The 7,056-nt window shown below is 43.5% G+C and overlaps 1 pseudogene; it reads left to right on the plus strand.

Annotated features, from left to right (window-relative positions):
* Positions 1–391: 391 nt before the first annotated feature.
* Positions 392–7,056, plus strand: part of LOC101659550 — an 8,974-nt pseudogene continuing 2,309 nt past the window's right edge.

Raw genomic sequence — 7,056 nt, forward strand, 5'->3', positions numbered from 1 at the left:
TCGCAAGCCTACTGACACATGTGGGGCCACCATGAATTGGAAATGGCTCAATCGCAGTCGGTTTGGTGTGGTGTGGTGTGCGTGTGTTTGGGTGTAGCTGTCTCGAGAGTGTGATGGCTGGTGTCTGGGCTCTGGCTTGTGTGCTTTCTACACATCTCTCACGCAGGATGGGGACTGCATGCACGGAGGGACTCTTGAATAATTGCCATGTCTTATTTGGGCTCTGCCCACCGATTTGATTGTGTTTCCCCCTATCTACTTGGATTACACCAAGAACTAGCTGAGCAAACTGGCCATTATGTTTCTCCGGGCCTTCATGTTCCCAACTGTGAAGGAGTCTGGGCTCCACACTTTCTGAGCTCACCTTTCTTGGAGAAAAGCTAAATAGAGCATGAAGAGCCGGAGCCACACGTGGAACGTGGAAGAAGCAGGACACCTCCGGCGACAACACGCAGCAGTCCTGCGTCAGTTCAACGTGGTGACGTGGGGATGGAGGGGCCTTTATCTCGACTCTGGAAAGAGAGGCGTGGGCATTTCCGGGGAACAGAGGTCCTTGGGTTCAGAATCACTGAGTCACTAATCAAGTGGCTAATTGTGTCAGTGCCTACTGCAGAACCAGAGGGAGGGGCCCAGAGGCCAGGCGAGGCGAGCATGTGGGGGAGGAGGCGGAAGGGAATGAAAGGGAGACATTTCACAGTTGCTGCCTGCTGCCCATGGAGCCCAGAGGAGAGCAACAAAAGAACAGCAAGGGCTTCAAATAAAGGTCGTGGAGCAGAGGAGGATGGGGCTAGAAATAGCCCCTGACTGCGGTTGGGAAGAGGGCTCCGGATCCAGGCTGACCTGATTCCAGCAACAGGAAGTGCAGGAGAGAGAGTGCAGAATAAGCCGACCTGGGGAAGGGAAGTAAAGAATAGAGAAGACACCATCGTTTCCATGGCATTAAAAGACCTCGAGAGCCACATTGCGCTGTTCGCACCCCCCACCCCGGGCTGCTTGATTTTTGTTCTTGCAACCTGTTAACACCACCGAAGCCTAACCAGTACAGTAAATTTAGGCCTTCTGGGATATGGGGAAGGGGAGAAGCAGACTAGCGCTCCCTGTCTGGGCCACCGAACGATGCAGTGAACAACATGGGAAACTGGGCAGCGCTGATTAGTAGGTCAGCATAAGCAAGCCGGTGCTTTCCTGGGCAATCCACTCCTGCTGCCTTGGTTCCTTCCGTTGGATTCACTGTGCATGCATTTTTGTTTGCTGAGCTTTCTGAGGGCAACCTGGTTCCCAGTCGTTGGTGAAGTGCCTCTGTTTTGCAGTAGTCTAAGCTTCCTCAGGATGCCCGATGCCTTACGCCAAAGCCGCCAGGGGCTGTACAGTCGGTTCTGACTCATAGACACCAGCACGACGAATGAAGCACTCACCGGCCCGCACCAGCCTCACAATCCTCGCTTTGTTTGAGGTCATCGCTGCAGCCACCATGTCATTTCATCTGGTTGGAGGTCGTCCTCGTCTTTGCTGCCCCTCTGCTTTATGGAGCATGGCGGCTTGCTTTCTTCAGGGACGGATCGCTCCTAATTGACCAGGCTTCTTAAGATACATGGGCCCCGTCTTGGGCCAGAGTTACCTGTGCCTCCCTGAATGCCCAGTCATGATTTTGTCCCTCCTCTGCAGGAGAGTAAGCGGTGCTGGACTGAGCCAAGAGGAATCATTTCACTTTTAGGATGTAGACCTCACCTATGAGGGGGCTTCAAAAAGAATTGTGAAAAAAATGACATTAAGAGATAATGGATTTTTCCATGAACATTGGAAAGCTACACTGCAGGTGGATAGGAAAATGTCTCTGTGTTCTCTAAACGGGACATTCTGATTTTGAATTCAATAACCAACAATACGAATTTTCGCCTGGCCTTGTTAACTCATTCACCAACCAGGACGGGTTGATGAGATGTTGCTGGGGTGCCTGGCATGAGGTGAACACCTGATTTCTCGGCTGCTCACACCCAGAGGAGCCTGGTACCAAGACACCTCTTCCAGGCCTCCACTCTGCTGGGGATCTGCTTTGGAGTCATTTCAAATGTGGACTGTCCTTCCAGGTCCTATTGATCCTCCTTGCTGAGTTCATCGATCAATTCCTAGGAAAAGATGCTGTGTCCAATCTTTTGGGATATCTTTTAGACAAACTTAAAGAGCCCTACTCAGATGTACCTATGCTCAAGATACAAGTCAAAAAATTCTGCTACAAGAGATAGCCTTTTACTAAACAAAATAGCAAATTGTGAAACTATTGTTTCTGAACATATCCCCCATCAAATCTGTACATTCCCAAGGTTTCCATATCTCTTACCCTACCTCGATTCAGACCACAGTAAAGCATCGGTTTTGCCACCCCTGGGAGACTCAAATTGTGTTCCTTTGCATGTTCTTTGAATTTGGGCAACACAAAGAAGGCTGAAGGGTAAAATTAAGGCTGGACAGTGGATGGGTTAAGGTGTCCCAACAAAATTCTTGGAGGACAACCCTTTTTGCTACCTTCAAAGATTGAGCAGATTTATTGTTATGGTGGAAAGAAATTCTTTGGCACAACTTTCCTTATCAATCGTTTCCAGCTTTCTTTAAAACTTCTTCATAATAAGTCCCCATGAGAAAAATCTATCAAGATTAGCCCTTTGGGGTCCCAAGGACGTTGCTTATGTTATCTCTCAAAAGTGATAATGCTGCCACTCAGGTAGAACAGGGATATATATGCCCCTTGGATATATGAATGGATTTTGAGCTCACACCAAAAAAAATCAATTCTTATGAGGTGGCCCTACTCAATACTTACCTTCACTAAGGGATTTTTGAAGATATGGATATTATAACACAATGTGGTAAAGAAAGGGGATGGTGCCCAGCTATCAGAAAGAATCTCAAAAACTTGTTTTAAAACAAGCAGTCTTCTAACCGAAGTATCAGCCAAGCCCACCCAGAAGAAGCTCATCAGCTGGTGTGATCCAATGACTGTAAATAATAAATTCCACGATCAGAGGAGGGAAATGTATTACAGCTTAAAATATGAGCATCCAGGTTACAAAAGGCTATGGAAGACAGTCAAAGCCCAAAATCCATCTGCAGAGACCTGATGAAGATTAAGACGCCATTGAATTCCCTTGGACCCTTGATTAAGAATGTGAAAAGCCTTATCTTCAGACAGAGTGTATCTGAAAATGAATTAATGCAGATATAGTTAAGTAAAAATTTAGCATCTTATCATTTGTTTTTAATTTGATCCATCCTCAATTTGTTCTACCTTTTATTGTCTTCTGCTTTCTTTTGGATTGGGATTTTTCTGTGTTTTATTTTGTTATTATTGTTGAAGGCGTTTCGTATGGTTTTCTTTATATGAATTCCCAAACCCAAACCAAACTCATTGCCATTGAACAGATGCTGAAACATAGTGATTCTGTAGGACAAGGTAGAACTGCTCTTGTGGATTTCCGAGACTGTAACTCTTTATGCAAGTAGAAACTTACAGGTAAGTAAGTTTTTGGCAACAGTAATTAGATTAATAGTTTCTTAGAGTTATGACAGGAGAGGTTGGGGGTAAAATGGGGAACTACTAATAAGGAATACAAAAGTGAAGAAAATGTTCTACAACTGATTGTAGTGGTGATTGCACAACTGTTTAAACATAACCAAACCATTGAATTGTATGGTATGTAAATTGTGTCAATACAACTATTAAAACAAAGATTAGCCCTTTGGGGGCCCCAAAGCAGTTGCCATAAGCTTCTCCCTTTAAAAAAATCATTTTACTGGGGACTCTTACAGCTCTTATAACAACCCATACATCAATTGCATCAAGCACATTTGTACAGGTTGCCATCATAATTTTATTTTCTTTTCTTTTTTAATTAAATACTTTATTGGGGGCTCTTACAGCTCTTATCACAATCCATATATTCATACATTGTGTCAAGCACATTTGTACATATGTTGCCATCATCATTTCCAAAGTGGTTTCTTTCTACTTGAGCCCTGATATCAGCTCCTGAACCCTTGATAAATTATAAATTATTATTTTCATATCTTACATTGGTCACTGTCTCCTTTCACCCATTTTTCTGTTGTTCGTCGCCTTGGGAGGGGGTTATATGTTGATCCTTGTGATTGATTTCCCCTTTTCTCCCCTTCCCCTCCCCTTCCCCTTCTGGTATCTGTTCTCATTATTGATCCTAAGGGGTTTATCTGTCCTGGATTCCCTGTGTTGCGAGCTCTTATCTGTAGTAGTGTTCATGTTCTGGTCTAGATTTGTCAGGTAGAATAGGGGTCATGATAGTGGGGTGGGGGGAGAAGCATTAAAGAACTAGAGGAAAGTTGTATGTTTCATTGGTGCTCTACTGCGCCCTGCCGAGCACCATCATCATTTTCTAAACACTTTCATTCTTACTTGAGCCCTTGGTATTAGCTCCTCTTTTTTCCCCACCCTTCCACCCTTGTGAGCCCTTGATAAATTATAAGTTATTATTATTTTCATATCTTATACTAACTGCTGGGTCCCTTCACCCATATTTCTTTTGTTCTTCCCCTTTGGTCGTGTGTGTGGGGTTGTTAATATGTCAATCATTGTGATCAGTTCCCCATTACTGTTCCTGGGGGGTTTATCTGTCCTGGATAGCATGTGTTGAGAGCTCTTATCTGTATGAGTGTACATGCTCCATTCTAGCCAGATTTGTAAGGTAGAACTGGGGTTATGATATTGGGGGGTAAGGAAGCCTCAAGGAACCAGAGGAATACTGTGTGTTTGTTGGTGCTATAATGCACCCTTGTGACCTTCTGTGAGAGAATATCCAATTATCTAAAGATGGGTTTTAGGTCTCTACTCCAACCTCCCTTGTTCTCAACAATATGATTATTTGTTTTGGGTCTTCTGATGCCTGTTTCCTGGTCCTGTTGACACCTCGTGATCACACATGGTGGTGTGCTTCTTCCCTAGGGTTTGTTGCTTCTCTGCTAGATGGCCACTTATTAAATTTCAAGCCTTTAAGACAGGGGTCCTCAAAAGTTTTAAACAGGGGGCCAGTTCACTGTCTCCATCCACTTCCTGAATGTATTACCATATAAATATGTGTACATATGGCCAATACCTCTATTTTCATGAATTAATATATTTACATATATACGCAACTATGTTTCTACCTCTCAATGGTTTTGCCTCTTAAATCTTTCCTCTGTTTCCTTTTACCTTTCTCCTGCCCCACCATCATGATCACCCTTTATTTACTGCTCAGGAATTCCTCTTGGCTAGGTTGCTGTTGCTCCAACACCACCAGGGTCCCTACACCCCCTCACTGTTGTGTCATAACTTTCTGAGCTGGCTTCTCTGACTTCAGTTGAACTGACTCAGCAGTGGTTTCCTGTTGGAAACCACTATGTTCAATGGACCAACCCTTGGAAACCCCAGGGGACAGTTCAACTCTGTCAACAACATTGGTCTCTGTAACAAAGAGTCAAATGTCACCAGATACAGAGTTACCAGAAATATATATGTGTATATAAAGTCCAAGTTACCAGATGTAGGGGGTGGATCAGTGGTAGAATTTTACCCTTCCATTTGTGACACCTGTTTCAGTCCTGGCCAATGCATCTCAAGTGCAGTCACCACTATTTGTCAGCGCAAGCTTATGTGCTTCTATGATACTGACTAGGCTTCAATGGAGCATCCAGTCCAAGATAGACTAGGAAGACCTTGAAATTTATTCCTCAACAACCTGTAGATCATGACATCTGCATCTGCAACCCAAACCAGCATGTGGATGGCCCAAGACTGGGCAGTGTTTCTTTCACCTGTGCATAGGGTCATACTGGAAGCCATCAACAGTTAACAACAACAACAACAATTAATAGTTAACAACAACTGCAACAATGAACAGTTAACAACAGGTTCATGCATAGTGTCAATAAGAATGGAGAGGGGAGCAGGCTAATACTCTTTCTCCCTCCCAAGATATGGGCTGTTTGCCATGGACACTCCTTAGTATTTAGAAACAGCCCCTCTGAAAATGTTTTGGAAATTCTTGGGTTATACAGTAGAATTTACTTGTTTGTGAACTTTTTTTTAATACAATAGACTTCTGGTATACAGTTTACAAGTATTTGGAGAACTTGATCTTGAATATAAAGTAACGTGTCCTCCATTATCTTATTTGCATTCACAGTAATCCCAAAGATCATAAAGGCTTAAAGACTTGTCTCACACAAATAGTATGTGCCCAAATGAGGCTCAAATCAAGGCCCTCTGGGCTTTAAACCATGCCACACACATTATGCATCGTTATAAACCCTTCAGGGATTTGGCCAAGGAAAGCAAGAGTTAAGTGAGAACAGAACAAACAGTCTACAGTGTTCTAGAAGCTTAATTCACAAGATACCACTGAATCCTTCCTGAGAAGGACCCAAGAAAACGATGATCTCCATTTATAGTTGTGGACACCCGAGTCTCTGAATTTAAATAACTTATCTGAGGTCATATAACTTGGGAGAAAGGGATGGCCCAATTCATAAAGAGGCATGTGCAGGCTGAATGGAGACAGGGAAGTTGTGGGTGAACAATTCCAGAATATAGCCAATTGAGGAAAATTCTTAAGGAAACTCAACATTAATTTTGATGGTGTTGTGCAGGGTGGACTGTATAGAATTCCTGATTGTCTAGTATTACTCTAACAGAAGGACCACAAGTGAGTGACTTTAAAAAACGAAAATTTATTTTCCTACTTTTAGCATGCTGGAAGTATGTATGCATTCTGGGTGCCCGCTCCAGCGAAAGGCCTTCTTCCTGGTCTGCTCTGTTTCTGCTCCTGGGCGATCTCCGGGTGTGTTGGCCTCTCTCTCCCTCCATCTCTGCTCTGCTAGTTTAGTCTCTTTATATATATATATTTAATCATTTTATTAGGGCTCATACAACTCTTATCACAATCCATACATACATCAATTGCATAAAGCACATTTGTACATTCATTGCCCTCATCATTCTCAAAACATTTGCTCTCCACTTAAACCCCTGGCATCAGCTCCTCCTTTTTT

The sequence above is a fragment of the Echinops telfairi genome, unplaced genomic scaffold (genome assembly GCF_000313985.2).
Source record: "Echinops telfairi isolate 266 unplaced genomic scaffold, ASM31398v2 ScPeMD7_2186;HRSCAF=2738, whole genome shotgun sequence".
NCBI lineage: Eukaryota > Metazoa > Chordata > Mammalia > Afrosoricida > Tenrecidae > Echinops > Echinops telfairi.